The sequence below is a fragment of the Lissotriton helveticus genome, chromosome 2_2 (assembly GCF_964261635.1).
Source record: "Lissotriton helveticus chromosome 2_2, aLisHel1.1, whole genome shotgun sequence".
Lineage (NCBI taxonomy): Eukaryota > Metazoa > Chordata > Amphibia > Caudata > Salamandridae > Lissotriton > Lissotriton helveticus.
In genome coordinates, this window is record NC_136060.1 from 333,477,489 (window position 1) to 333,494,221 (window position 16,733).

A 16,733-nucleotide genomic window follows, 5' to 3' on the forward strand; every position below is an offset into this window, starting at 1 on the left:
CCCTGTCACGTACTACAACATATAGACCTTCAATAACTAGGATGCCCAGGTATTATAGATTTTTGGTCACATTCTGGCAAGTAATGGGGTACTGAAGATGATTGGTCTGTGTATTTGGACATTGGTAGGACCTTGCTCTTTACTAGTAGATGGCATAGCCAGAAGAAAAGAGGAGATGTGTTAATCAGAGCCACAACTCCAGAAACACAGGTGGTGGGGCTTGAGATTGTCAGGAGAATGTCACTTACATATAGCAATAGTTTTGGGGGGATCACCAGAGTCTCAATAACCTTTACACTGGTAGGCATTGGATATTAGCTGCCTGGTATTTAAGTGCAACATTAATAGGGGAGGGAATAGTGGGTATTCCTTTCTAGTCCTTCTTCTAAGAGGGAAGATGTCAGATACGAAACCACAGCAGTTGTTCTGGGATATAGATTCTAATTATAGCCATCGAACAGACCACGTCTCATCAAGTTCCGCATCCTTGTATCGGTCCAATGCACACACACCACCACCAGACCAGCCCGCTGAAACCGGAACAGCATCCCTGACAAGGTCTGGAACATAGCTCTTAACCTGAACACAGCAAAAGCCTCAACAAAGCCATCAAGAATATCAACACTTGGATGGCCTATTCTGCCAAGTCCCTTCCCCCCATCAAACACAGCATACAATAAGATCCAGACCCCCAGGCCAGTTGGTACACGGAGGAATTCAGACTGATGAGTCACCACTGCAAACAACTGGAGGGCCAATGGAGAATAAGCAAGGACAAAGCAGACTTGAGCAAATTCATACCAGCTCTAAGATGCTATCACCAAATGATCCAGACCACCAAACGCGCCACTCAGGCAGACCTCATCAATGCCGGCACCAACAGTAGCAAAGACATACTAGCTATTGTGAAAGATTTTTTCTCACCGTTGTCCGCCTCCAACTCGGTCATCCCCTCACAGAACCTCTGCAACAATCTGTCCCAATTCTTTAGCAACAACATTACCACCATTTACAGCAACTTCAACCTGCAACTAGGCCCAACAGACCTTAAAAAACACTTCCTGATCTTATCCAAAGAACCAATGTTAACCACATGGCCCATCAACGCCCCAGAAGAAAACACTACCACCATGAACTCCATAAACTCAGAGGTATCAGACCCCTGGACCCTCCATTACTACTCCAGAGGACTGCAAGTCATCAGTGCCATGCTCACATCCATTCTTAATGCCTCCACCTCTTCCAAAACCTTCCACAGACTAATTTCCCAGCTCCCTTTCTTGGTCAAGGTCAAAGTGAAAATTGTTAACGGACTCCTCACTGAACATCTCTATAACCACCAACCCCTCAACACCACTCAGTCTGGTTGCAGACCCAATCACAGCAAGGAAACTGCCTCATCACCACTATGCATGACATCCCCATGGCTCTGGACAGAAGAGACAAGGTGGCCTTCCTCCTTCTGGACCTCTCTGCAGCATTTTACACAGTCTGCCACCCCATACATGCTTACACAATATTAGATTTCAAGGCCATACACTCCAATGGATCAGCTCCCTCCTGACTGAAAAGACCCAGTCAATAGGCCTGGCACCGTACACCTTGAATGCCCACGAATGCATCAGTGGAGTTCTTCAAGGGCCCTCCCTGAGCCTGACTCTCTTCAACACATACATGACGCTCTCATAACATCAAAGCCCACTCCTATGTCGATGACACTCAACTCATTCTCTCCCTCATGGTCAAGAGCCCAGTATCTGGATCAAGTTCAATGCCTACATGACTGAAGTTGCCCACTCAATGAAGATCAACTGTCTAAAGCTGAACACCGACAAGATCAAAATCGTGATCTTGGGGAAGAGCATATCACAGTGAAACCCCACCTGGTGGCCAGCAGAGATAGGGCTGATAGTGCCAAGAATCTCAGGATCATTATCAACAGCAATCTCAACATGACCGCCCAAGTCAATGCCGTCACCACCTCATGCTTCCATACCTTGAAGATGCTAAGGATGTTTTTGAAATGGGTCTAAATTAGAACCCAGAAAACAGTCAAATAGCTCCCTATCACAAGCAAGCTGAACTATGGGAGCACCTTCTATGCCGGGATCAACAAATAGCTCACTAGAAGGCTGCAAGCAATTCAGAACTCACTCCAGAATCACTCTTATTCTCCCACGCCGCAATCACATCACACCACACCTGAAGGAGTTGCACTGCATCTCCATTCAGAAGCAAGCAACTGAAACTCCTCATCCGCATTTTAAAGGCATTACATAAAACTTGCCTAGCATACTTTAACAATTTCATCTGCTTTCACAACCCTCCCAGACACGTCCACTCTTCCAGACTCCTACTTGCATAAATCCCACAATTACAGAAAACCAGATCTGGCGCTCAAGCCTTTTGTTACATCACTCCTAAAGCATGGAACAACCTGCCAATACACATGAAAGCCTCTTCCTCCCTTCTTGAAATCCACAAGAAACTGAAAGCCTGGCTTTTCAAGCAGACCCTCTAGGCCCGAGATGTCCCTAAACTCACACCTGTTCAACACCAGGTCGCTTTTCTGGGTGATAATGCACTCTACAAATCCGCATAACATAACATGCCATGAGTGATGTAATATGTGAGGTCATAAGCAGTGAGTGCATGGGGAGAGCGTGAGATAAGTTAAATATAACTGGTGAATTTCAGTATTTTTTAGTTTAAAATGTTAAGTTTTACCTGCCATTTTGACCTAACTATAACGTCATTGTACCCTTTGTTTTTTTCAGTGAATTTGTTAGGTTAATTTAACGCGAAGTAAGATATTATTACCATATCTAACTATAATGCCATTTTAACCTTTCATTTTTTCAGTGAATATACATATTTATATATGTAAAGGAGTACAAAGAGGATCTTTGAACAACATATAGCTCTGTTGATCCTGGTTTTGGAGTCATTTTCATTCTCGAATGGGTAATACTGCAGAATTATTATGTGCAGAACACCGGGAATACAGTAATTATCCAGCCGGGAATAATAAACCACAATCAAACAATACATCTTTGTGAGAAACTCCCACAATAAATCTTAGCTACTTAGTGCTGGAGCCAGAGAAATCCTGTTTTCTGTAGTACTACTTGACATGTGTGTGATCACTGTGGGGGGGAGATGGAAAGATTAGAGAAGATAGCAGCATAATAAACAACTAATAAGAATGTTGTATCTACTGCCAGTAACATGAGTTTTGAGACTCCTTGCCAAGTGTGATGACATTCGGTTCGCCTGGTTCATAAATTATGTTTAAAGGAGCACAGACAATGAATAGGAGGGAAGAGAGTGAGACAGAAAGATAGAGGAGCGAGAAACAGCCTGCAGTGGAAGCGAGAGAGAGCCTGAAGAGAGATGGGAGAAGAGGAAGAGAAAACATGTAGAAGGGCGAGATGCACCTAGCGACAAAGTACGGTTAAAGGGAAAAAGATACAGGAAAGTGGAAAAAGAGAGACAAAGTGGGAGAAGTTGGAAAGAAAAAGAGAGAGGGGGAGAGAGAGAGAGAGAGAGAGGCGGGACAATGAGGGAGAATCAACAAGAGAACAGTAATAAAAAGCATTGCAGTAAAACATGTTTTCAGTATTTTGGGCACATGCCGAGCCAGACGTGCTTAATTTGAGATGGTGGTTTCTGGTGCTCGCCTGCGGCACTTAATTGTCAACATTGACACTTAAGATAGTCTTCTGCACGGTGGTCCTGTTTGTCTAATTTAGAGATAAGCACAACAACAGTTTTTTGTTAATTCATTATACATTAAAAACGATTAATACCTGCCTCCCAAGCTATTCTTATAGCTTGGGGGCCAGAAATGGTCTTAATTGTCACACTTGGAGAAGTGTGGTGCTTAGTAATTGAGCTGGTACTGTCATTGGCAGGGCTGGCAGGGCAATGGATGGTGCAGTTACCTCCTGAAAAGGGCCCAAACACATATTTTTTCACAAATTAAGCATTGCGAGCCAGCATGCTTCGGACTGAGTATGAAATTCATTAAACAGCCTCTATTTATGAACTATCTCTCAATGTACCCCCCAGGGCCTGTATTATGTAATGTGGACACTGTCCTTGTTTGCGCCACACCTTTAAAGAGATGTTCTGGGTGCAAACATAGACAGTGCTCCCTGTTAAAAGTTGCTGGTCCCAGGGGAGTCTCGAACATACGCTGCGCATTAGTGAAGTATGGAGCAGCTGCTTGGATTAGCTACTCTTTCTCTGTGCACGCAGCACCCACCTGTACTTAACAAGGGGACAAAGGTTCCCCCAGAAAGGCTGGTGCAATGAGTGACTGCACTGACCTGCAAAAGGATGTGTGTGGGGGGGTCCATCGGATTGCACTCAGGAGGTGCAGTGAGCTTTTTCTGGCACACAGTCAGTGCACTTTCTGATGGCCTCTTGCCACTGCACCGGCATCCATAATAGGGCGAGGCATGTAAGCAAAGTGTTTCCCTTATTAGAAATGGGCCACGCCATGATGCTAATGGGAGAACACCCCCTGAAGATAGCTCCGGAAAACCATGTGCACCTGCAGAATCTACATTACAGTAGAGGCAACACAAGTGCCTGTGCCTTCTTTTGGGAACAACGGTGCCCCGGGGCACAAAAAATGGGCACACATGCCCATTGTGCCCACGGGCAATGTTCGTAATAAAGCCCCAGGTCTGTGCCTTTCAGTTTGTGTGAAAACAAATGAGGTCATACTACTGACATGCCTTGCTTATTGTTGCTGCGACCTGCCACCCATAATGTTGGGATCACACTCCCACTAATCTTAGCCCATCTTAATGTTGTATGCAAGTATGAAACCACCTTTGTCTTGTAAGATTCCTCAACCTGCTTATGCCTATAGGCCCACCAGGCACATCTGTTCACTATTTACAGCTTCCAACTGGTAGGGTGCAGCCGTATGCGGATGCTAAGACACAACATCCACCGACCTTTGTACTCCATGTGGTCTACAGGCCCTGGCTGTCAACAAATCCTTGCTCACACATTTGTTCACATCATAGCAAGGTTGGAGGTTCTGACCGTTCAAAAAGCAACATAAACGCCTTAAAACCATCTAAAAACAAAGGCCTCACCCCAGAAAACCTGCGCACAGAATGCTCTGGCAAACAAACACATACTCCCATTCTACACTTCAAGATGACTGAAGACTATACCATGATATTTGTGTCTCAGACACACCATCATGCATGTGCCTAACCCACAAGAGCATCTCAACAATACGATGGGTCTAAACGACTCAGACCTACTCAACACAGTCACACAGGGTCCCAAAAAAGTATGGACCGTAAACATTTTTTTAGCCTTGCCCCTCCATTGCCCTCAGAAAAGCTTAGCTTCATATGACATCAGAACAGCCCATTCTGGAGCTGTAAATTAAAAAAACACAAACAAAAAAACTTTGCCAAAGGACAATTTGTTTTAGAAAAGAGTGGCTTGGCAGAAAATCGAAGCTGCCAGGCTCTGAAAAAAGAAAAAGAAAATAATAAAAGCCAAATCTGGGGAGACTTGAACAATGGCAGAGAAGGTGGGGTAAGTAAGCGCAGATGAGTGCCGGAAGCAGTGGGGGGAGCAACAGAGGAGGTGGAAGAGTTGTTGTATGAAAGGGGCAGGGGAAGCAATAGATGAGCGAGGAGAACGGAGAAGACAATATGGAGAAGGGGGTAGGCTGTGAGGTTGAACAAGCCAACACATGCACTCTCATGTAGTGTTAAAATTAAAAGAAAAAATTGTTCTCTGAGTGTAAGGAGTGGAAGTATTCAAGATATCCAATAAAGAGGATGGTAAAGAGGGTATGGACCAGGGAAAGGGCAAACACAAGAAGAGGAAGGAAAGTCGTTGCATAAGAAGCAAGCAAATGAAATTGACAAAGTAACAAACCACTGGTGTGCAATGGGCTAATCCAAAGCCTACGGTAAGTATTGGAATTGTTCACAATAGGTATTCAACAATAGACAGCTTGAAGCTGTCTGTAGCTGAGACATAAAACGTGAACTCCATTTAGTCAAGTAGGGCTACCGGTCTTTAAATCTCAGCTGATGCTCAAATGATTGAATGCCAGATGTATGTGGAGTTAAGAAGACTAATTATATATACATTATCCACAATATTTCTGTAGCCAATATTCCGACTGTGATATTTCCGTAGCAGTCAGTATTATGGTGGTATAACATTTAAGACCTGTTTTTGACTAGGGCGGTCCGATGGCCCACCATAGCCACGTTGGCAGGGCGTGCAACGCCCACACCGGGAATCCGACTACCCTATTAAAAGTTGGGGATTGGACCGCCATGCAACCACTGCAACCGCCAGGGATCAGAGATTCCTGGTGTTGTTGAGGCTGTCTTGAGGCTGCAATATGTTTGATGGTGCAGCTACGGCACTGCCAAGCATATTACGAGTTTCCTCTATGCCACAGTTTTCAAGGCAGTGAGCCCACCATTAAAACAGCTGTGGAGAGGAAACTAAGGGCTGAGGGGTGCATTTAGAAGTGCTTGGTGTTCCTGCCGTACAGGAACTGTTTTTGACACTCCCATTGCAGTGCCCTTTTTCAGAGGCAGCGCTGTGGGAGCACTAAACAAATTCCCACCAGACACGAGAAAAAGCGTGATCTGGGGGTCGATGCTCATGATCTGGGGGTCGATGCTCACATGGCTTTGGTGGTATGGAAGCTGGATGACAAATGGTGGCCCTGCACCCACACAGCCAGTTATACTATAAAGTATTTGGCTTGAAATAAAGCCTCTAAAAGTGTGGATGTCTTGTGTATGCACATTTGTGGCGAAATGTTGCAAAGCTCACAACAATAAATCAAATATGGATGATATTGTCTAGTAGGTTGGAACGTGCTGAATACTTGCCGGCTCCTTCCACTCAAGCTGGTAATTTGGTCCATACCTGCACTTGCCAAACGACCACAAAGGATTTTCCAGGTGAAAATGATATAATATTTGTATAAACATAACAAAAGATTTAGCTTGTGTCACAGTTCAGAAAGTATCCACTTTGATAGGAAGAGCTCTAAAAAGCATGAATCCAAAAAATTATCAATATCAAGTGCTACATGTAAAATTGAACATTTTGAAGACTTAATGAGTCACTGGTCATCATTCCATTTCTCAAGCTCTCGGTCATGGGCTAGTTCTCTCCTCTTGGAAACAGGCACCATTTATTACATTATTGTCAAACTGCACATCTCACCCAGCAGGACTTAGCAATCATCCATCCCTCCTTCCTCTACAGGTTAAGTTATTTAGGAAAGAAGTGAAAAAGCAACTCCCTTCCATTCTCCCTGCTCATCATATCTTGGATCCCTCCCAGGCCGGCTTTTGCCCTTTTGCAGAGTATGCCCTTCCTTCTATCCTAGAAGATCTGAGGCTGTTGTTGGACCAGGGAGGCTCTGCAGCTCGTACCCTGCTGGATCTATCTGCAGCCTTCGAAACGAGTTCCCTTTCCGTTCTTCTGGACTGCGTGTACTCTTGGTGTCCATGATCCTGTTCTTAAAAGATTCCCCCCCCCCCCCCAAGCTTTTAGCGATTTCACATTCATCCATTTTACGCAACATCTATCATGTTGCGCAGTGCCAACGATTTCTCTCAAAGGAGCCACTAAAAAGACATTTTACAACAGTGCTAATTGTTTTCCTGTTTCTTTTTCAGCCATGAAGGGCTATGTGATGTCAGTACAGAGCACTTCATAAGTGCCTGCGCGTGCCGGATGGAACCGGTCGAAGAATGGTTTCATTTCTGTTCTCTGCTGGAGCAGGTCAGGATGACCCAGTGACATGGCTGCAGCAGTATTCACACATGTTCATGTGGCCTGCTTGCCTGTGTAGGAGGGGCTCGGTTCTCCCTGCATGTGTGCAGGCCTGCTAAATTATCAATGGGCAGAGCACGAGGACTCCTGATCCGTTTCTTCCTGTCTGTGCACTGACTCTTTGGACGTGCTGCACTCATAAAATAAATGTCTGTTTTTTTTCCTGACTTGGAAGAAGTGGTCAAAGGGATTAAACAAAAGCAAGGGACTGTGATCATGAGAACAACAGGGAGGTCGTGGTTACCCACTTTGATGAACCTGGACTTTGTTGTATGCAATATGTAATGCCTACCCTTCAAATGGCAAATAAATACAAGTATCTTGGGGGAAATGCACTGTTCTACTAGGAAAGCTTGGTTGCTTCAGACTGCTATTTGTGTAGCCACTGGGTCACTCATTTGAATCCTGGTTCGTGCACTGGGGAATAGTAACATATTTATAGTGCTATGAAGGCACAGCCTGTAACAGAAAGCACTATGTATATGCATGTCAGGAGTTTAGAGAGTATATTACACACAGTACAATACAGGCTGCCACAGGTTGAAGGGTGCATTGCAGGCAGTGTAAGACAAGCTGTATGCGGTATAAAAGTGGCTGCCATGAAGTGTGCAGAAAGATTCAGCGTTACGTGCTCACAGGGCATTCAAAGTTATATTAGAGTGATTGAAGGGGGCCGCGATGGCAGAGAAGTGTGACGACAGGGGAGGGTGAGGGTGGTAGCAGAGAGAGGTGAGGACTGAGTGCGACGAGGATCGGGGTGACCTGGTGACAGAGGGGTACGAGGGTGATCGCAGAGAAGAGGGAGGGTGATGGCAGAGGAAAGGGAGGGAAGGCTTGTGGTATTTGGGGGTGAAGACATAACAGCGATGCCAAAGAAAGGTGATGATTTAACGGTGGTGGCAGAGGAAGAGACTATCAGAAGAAAGTGTTGGCAGAGGAAATGGCCGCTGAGGATGGCGATGTCAAGTGGGATGGTGGTGATGGCAGAGGAGGGTGACAGCATGGTAGTTTAATGGCAGGAGTTGGTGAGGTTTTGGCGGCTTTAAACTATGATTAACCAAAGAACATAGGTAAATTAAGAAACTCAAAATTGCTGCAAAAAATACAACTTTGTGAGACAATGTTTTAATTTGTTGCAGCATCATTTTCCTTTAGGTGACGCCAAATTCCGGGGAGTCAGTTGAACAGCTCACCTACAGTCTTCAAACCCATGCTAAAATCCTCACTAAAATAGCTACCCTCGGCTCCAAACCCTGATGGGTGACCTGATATGTTCGACGAACCAGCTTTATTCAAGAGCACCGCACCAGAGATGACATAAAAAAGGCTCTCCACCTCTTAGATATTAGTGTCACAGAATCTAAACAACCCATCATGGTCACCATCAAAACAAAAAACGATTTTGATAGGATTACTTGGGAATTCATGAATGATGTTCTAAGGACCTATAGGATGGGTGACACTGTTATAACTTGGCTTTTGGGAGGCTTCCAATGCCCAAGAGCTTGAATCTGTTCTTAGTAACCCAACTTTAATTGTTTGGAGATAAACAGGTTGACACAACAGGAGAGCCATCTTGGCCCCCTCCATTTCGCCCTCACAAGAGAACCATCAGTAGAACACATGCAGTCTAACCCCCTTATTAAAGACATAAACTTCGGTCAACAAAGGCTGAAAATGGCCATGTTCACTGATGGCATCCTCCTGTCCCTGACAGGTCTGTTAGCTCTCGCTGTTAGGTGCTCAAGGAACTTAGCCTCCGTCAAAGCTTTTCAGGATTTAAAATCAATGTCACTAAATCCAAAATCCTAAACGTGTCTACGTTAAGCTAGTGGCACATCAAATGCAAGCACTTGCATTGGACTTCCTCGAACATAGATTGAAGCGAGGAACCAGATAGGAGCCTACTAGCTGGAAATACAAAACCCTGTCCCTACTGTGTAGAATTGCGGCCTAAAAAAAGGCTATACTACCCAGAGTCCTTTATGTGTTTCAGACATTAGTCCTCCATATCCTGTGTGTCTATATCCTTCATATGGCAGTGTAAGGTAGGGAGAAGTGTTTGGTGACAGGACACAATTGGGGATTATGGGTCTTTCACACTACATTACAGTGGTCTTCTTCCTAATACACTGAACCTGAAAAGGGTTGGTATAAGATCGAGTACACAATAGCAGCAGGCACCCAATGGGAAATCCCTTGGGAACCTAAAGTTAAGTGAATGATGTCGCCTTATGTCTCTCCAGTCTCGACAGCCACCCTGGATGAGTGGGATAGGATAGGGGTCAAGTACGGCCTCACAACTCTATGGGGGAACCGTGAAATCTCACCTGATCTGACTAGAAATGGTTAGAAGTGGGTGTAAAATACTAAGGAACATGTGTTCCCAGGGATCGGTTAAATCCTTTGAGCAGCTGAAAGAGGAAAATGCTCTTCCAGAGATGCAGCGATACTATTATCTGCAGCTCCGCCACGTGCTACTAAACCTGAAAATTCAACAGGGAAGTACCAGAGCCTTCACCTCTTTTGAAAAATACCTATTAAATTGCACAGGAGACAAACATGCCACATCCACCATCTAAACATGCTCAATGACAAACAAGGCACCGCCAAACATACATTCCAGAGCTTAGGAGAAATAATTAGGCATCATACTAGATCACAATCCAGTTGGAGGAAATCATGATTTGGACCAACAACTTCGCGTCCTATTCAGGAGGAAGGGAAATGATACTCAAGGTCTTCTACACGGCACTGCAGCTAGGTAAAATGAAGAGTGGAGGAAGCCCTTTATTTTGGAGGGGATACATGGAGGAGGGGACGCTGGCTCATATACTCTTGTCCTGTCCCAGGATACAGCCATTCTGGTCTTCGGAATTAACCACCATTGAACAACTCACTAGGTTGGATGTGGCTACAAGCCCAAAGGTGGTCCTATTGGGATGCCCAGCCCAAGATATCTACCCACTTCATGGAGACCCTGGTAGGCCCATATCTCAACTCCTCCTGGAAGCTTAGCAAACCCTCCTGTGTCTGTGGGGACAGCATTAGCCACCATTACGAACATAAAGAGCTCTATAAACTATGGTGGTGCTTGAGTATTAAAGAACTGTTGAAACTAGCTCGAGGAAAAAGATGTTACAAACAGTTGCGTCACCTACTGGGATACTTGTGACACAAAGAGGATGTACAAAGTTCCCCGGGAAGAGTGACGGAGAGGGGTGTGTGCTAGTCAGTGTGGGAATCCCCTAGTTGGAACTAGAACCCTCACACACCCAGCAAGCTAGGTGTCATGCTTCATCATATGGGTTCTGCTCCTCGTCAGACTGGCGCTGCAATGTCTGACGGGCTCCCGGAACCGGGGCTCTTTATCGGAGATCTTTTGTTCCCACCATATGGTGCATGCGTGTGAGAGGGCGTGGGGAGTGTGGTCGTGACGTGAAAGAGAAACTAAAAAAGGTGAGTCAGTCCACAACCTAATTTTATTCTCGTGGTAGACTCCCTTGGTTAAAAAGGAGGGGGTGGTGTATGAGGGGAGGAAAAAATACCCTGAACCTATTAGAGCAATTTTAACTACTACCCTCAATTATGGTCGACATGTTTCATGCCTGATGGCAATTCTTCAGGACCTTGGTAGATAGTACCACACAGTGAAAATAGTTTAGTGAAAGGTAAAAACTTGCAATGTGGTATACAACCTTATTTGGTCAGTAATACCGGGGTGCAGGCCGATTGGTCCTGCTGCAGTATTGTTACCTGTAGAGATGAGAACGAAACCATTACACAGGATAACAGCGTCAGTGAAGTTTTACCTCATCATAAAGTGTAAGAACACACACACACACAAACCGTGGTTGTCAATTAAAAACCGAGCAAATACATTGTAATCAGTTGGTAAATAATTTATGTGACCAACTAATTCATGCCACACCATGCATCGGTGGAAGGTGACATCAAGAAACAAATGCAAAAAAGTGCTGTATATAAGGAGGAGGGCTGAATTAGTAACCTTACCCCAGAAGATTCCCTGAGGTACCTCACAGTCTGCTCCCGTGGGACCGGCTGAGAAGGTATGGTACCTAGTTGAAGGGAATCATAATAACTTCATTTTGGTGGTTATTTGTTGGAATACTAAGGGCCAAGCGATAGCGTGGGGATGTGGGGGCTAAGAAGCCTCCTCAACCAAGAGGGTAGACAGAATAAGGTTTTGTGGTCTGCCTCGTATCTTGAGTTGTTGGGTCACCCGGCGTAACCCCTATTACCTCACTCAGCCAGGGCAGTACTGCTTACGAGACACAGAAGTGTGGGGGTTGTGCTCACCGAACCCAGCGCCCGCTGCAAACGCGCCGCGCCCCAGATAAAACCATCAGGGAGACACAGCGCGGAACAACAGGGCAGCCACGCAAGGCGCACACACCCACAGGCCAAACAGGACCGCAGACTTAACCGCGGCACAGCAGGAGATGGTTACCAGGAGACCCACACTCTCGTGGATCCGAGCGCTAAGCCTGACAAAGCTTACCTGTTTGAACGATGGTGGACGGGGAACAACAAATTGAGTAATTCTCACCTTCGGCGGCAGCAGTCCTAGCCGATGCACCTACCCCACGAGCGGCGTCGGAAACTCGACGCAGAGCAGCTGGTAACCGTCTCCTCTCAGAGCCATTATTTATGTCTCAGAATCATTGCCTGCTCTTCCGTCACACGCCGTTGTGGTCCCGCCCCCTCTCCGTGACTGCGCATGTTTTGCGGTAGAGGGAACCTAACCATTGAGCGGACTGGTGACTGTAGCGGCCATCTTGGAAGGGAGGAGGATGTTAATTAAAACGGAAGGGGACTTTGGTTAATCACAGTTCCCTATGAGACTAGATAGATAAAAGAATAGATAAAAGAATACATGGAGCAATACAGCCGCCCTGTTATATCTCTGCCAGTGTGTGTAGTTGCAAGAGAAATGCATCGCATGAGATGTACATTACTTAAATCCATAAATACAGGGACAGATGGATTACATGCCTAAGGATACCCAAGGGACGGAGTCATTTAACCCAACTAGGTCCAATCGAAGACGATGGAGCCATCTCTGTTCAATCCTAAACAGAGCTTGTTTGGAAATGGCTGGGTGGGCTTCTAGAACCAGCCATGTGAGACTGTCTGCAGAGTGTTTGTTTTGAAAGTAATGTTCATACAGTTTGGTATGTGTTTTGGAGCACCTGATGTTGCTCTTGTGCTCCATAATCCTCACTTTGATGTGCCTCATGGTCATCCCTATGTAGTTTTTCCCGCAGAGGCAGGTAATCATACAGATACACTTTGTGCTGTTACAGTTTGTGTGCTTGCGGAGTTGCCATACAAACATGTCTGTAATTCTGACTTCTTTACATTGGGATGTCTGAGGACATGCCGCACACCCACCACATGGAAAATGACCTACCACTGGGGGAAGGTCCCACAGCGTTCTCTGGATATCAGTGGTGTTTTTCCTGGGGCGTGTGTGTATTAGGGCGTCCTTGAGATTAGCAGTTCTTTTGAAAGCAAATCTGGGGGTTGGAATTTCTAAACCACCCGAGTTGACTAAGGGCCAATGTTTATTTATCGTTTTCTTTAGGAATGTAGAGTTCGGGGTAAAGGAGGTGACACAAGTTATCAGCTTGTCTTGGGCCTTGGGGTGTTCTTCCAGTAGGTTCACTCTTGGGTTATTCAGGGCTCTTTTGCGTGACTGGTTTAGTAGTCTGGTAGGGTACCCTCTATCCTGCAGTTTGTGTTGAAGCAGAGTTGCTTCCCTTTGGAAATCTGCTTTATCTGTGCAATTCCTCCTGACCCTAAGGAATTGGCCAAAGGGAAGATTGTCCTGGATTAATCTCCAAAATCCATATCTCAAGTTCACGGGTACAATTTCTGCAACCACCATCCCCTTCCTGGATCTATGCATTAACCTTAACCCCACAAGTCTCAGCACAACCCTCTTTCGCAAAAGTACTGACAGAAACAGTCTCTTATTGTTCCAAAGCCATCATCCAAGTGCCCTGAGGGACAATCTTCCCTTTGGCTAATTCCTTAGGGTCAGGAGGAATTGCACAGATAAAGCAGATTTCCAAAGGGAAGCAACTCTGCTTCAACACAAACTGCAGGATAGAGGGTACCCTACCAGACTACTAAACCAGTCACGCAAAAGAGCCCTGAATAACCCAAGAGTGAACCTACTGGAAGAACACCCCAAGGCCCAAGACGAGCTGATAACTTGTGTCACCTCCTTTACCCCGAACTCTACATTCCTAAAGAAAACGATAAATAAACATTAGCCCTTAGTCAACTCGGGTGGTTTAGAAATTCCAAACTCCAGATTTGCTTTCAAAAGAACTGCTAATCTCAAGGATGCCCTAATACACACATGCCCCAGGAAAAACACCACTGATATCCAGAGAACGCTGTGGGACCTTCCCCCAGTGGTAGGTCATTTTCCATGTGGTGGGTGTGCGGCATGTCCTCAGACATCCCAATGTAAAGAAGTCAGAATTACAGACACGTTTGTATGGCAACTCCGCAAGCACACAAACTGTAACAGCACAAAGTGTATCTATATGATTACCTGCCCCTGCGGGAAAAACTACATAGGGATGACCATGAGGCACATCAAAGTGAGGATTATGGAGCACAAGAGCAACATCAGGTGCTCCAAAACACATACCAAACTGTATGAACATTACTTTCAAAACAAACACTCTGCAGACAGTCTCACATGGCTGGTTCTAGAAGCCCACCCAGCCATTTCCAAACAAGCTCTGTTTAGGATTGAACAGAGATGGGTCCATCGTCTTCGATTGGACCTAGTTGGGTTAAATGACTCCGTCCCTTGGGTATCCTTAGGCATGTAATCCATCTGTCCCTGTATTTATGGATTTAAGTAATGTACATCTCATGCGATGCATTTCTCTTGCAACTACACACACTGGCAGAGATATAACAGGGTGGCTGTATTGCTCCATGTATTCTTTTATCTATTCTTTTATCTATCTAGTCTCATAGGGAACTGTGATTAACCAAAGTCCCCTTCCGTTTTAATTAACATCCTCCTCCCTTCCAAGATGGCCGCTACAGTCACCAGACCGCTCAATGGTTAGGTTCCCTCTACCGCAACACATGCGCAGTCACGGGAGGGGGCGGGACCACAGCGGCGTGTGACGGAAGAGCAGGCAATGATTCTGAGACATAAATAATGGCTCTCAGAGGAGACGGTTACCAGCTGCTCTGCGTCGAGTTTCCGACGCCGCTCGTGGGGTAGGTGCATCGGCTAGGACTGCTGCCGCCGAAGGTGAGAATTACTCAATTTGTTGTTCCCCGTCCACCATCGTTCAAACAGGTAAGCTTTGTCAGGCTTAGCGCTCGGATCCACGAGAGTGTGGGTCTCCGGGTAACCATCTCCTGCTGTGCCGCGGTTAAGTCTGCGGTCCTGTTTGGCCTGTGGGTGTGTGCGCCTTGCGTGGCTGCCCTTTCTTTCCGCGCTGTGTCTCCCTGATGGTTTTATCTGGGGCGCGGCGCGTTTGCGGCGGGCGCTGGGTTCGGTGAGCACAACCCCCACACTTCTGTGTCTCGTAAGCAGTACTGCCCTGGCTGAGTGAGGTAATAGGGGTTACGCCGGGTGACCCAACAACTCGAGATACGAGGCAGACCACAAAACCTTATTCTGTCTACCCTCTTGGTTGAGGAGGCTTCTTAGCCCCCACGTCCCCACGCTATCGCTTGGCCCTTAGTATTCCAACAAATAACCACCAAAATGAAGTTATTATGATTCCCTTCAACTAGGTACCATACCTTCTCAGCCGGTCCCACGGGAGCAGACTGTGAGGTACCTCAGGGAATCTTCTGGGGTAAGGTTACTAATTCAGCCCTCCTCCTTATATACAGCACTTTTTTGCATTTGTTTCTTGATGTCACCTTCCACCGATGCATGGTGTGGCATGAATTAGTTTATAATTGAGGGTAGTAGTTAAAATTGCTCTAATTGCTCTAATAGGTTCAGGGTATTTTTTCCTCCCCTCATACACCACCCCCTCCTTTTTAACCAAGGGAGTCTACCACGAGAATAAAATTAGGTTGTGGACTGACTCACCTTTTTTAGTTTCTCTTTCACGTCACGACCACACTCCCCACGCCCTCTCACACGCATGCACCATATGGCGGGAACAAAAGATCTCCGATAAAGAGCCCCGGTTCCGGGAGCCCATCAGACATTGCAGCACCAGTCTGACGAGGAGCAGAACCCATATGATGAAGCATGATACCTAGCTTGCTGGGTGTGTGAGGGTTCTAGTTCCAACTAGGGGATTCCCCCACTGACTAGCACACACCCCTCTCCGTCACTCTTCTCGGGGAACTTTGTACAACCTCTTTGTGTCACTAGTCTATGGACCAGTACACTGGACCCCGTAAAATATCGTCCTACCCCAGTCCCCCTTTTTGTATAGAGACCTACTGGGATACTTCAGAAGAGATTTCAAAGACCTTTCCTTCCCTAAGCGGCTTTGAGTACTGAAACTCCTAGACACTTCCAAGTTGGAAGACTATCACACTGCTATCTGTCGGCAGTCTGATAATCTACTGACCTGTGGTCCACTACCAATGGCAACTGAGCGGGTGGAGGACTATGCGATACTATGACTCTACCATCAATTGACTCGGGAAGGCGGGGTACAGATAGGGTGGGTGAGATGGCTAAGGAGGGCAATTGTGTAATTCTGTTTATTGCCCACCTCTGGATTTTTTATGTTCTGTTCTATCAACCTGGGGACCATTGTAATGTTTTTCAAAATGTCAATGGAAATGGATTGAAACCTAAACGACGTGTACTACTGCCCACATATATCTTATCACAATAACAT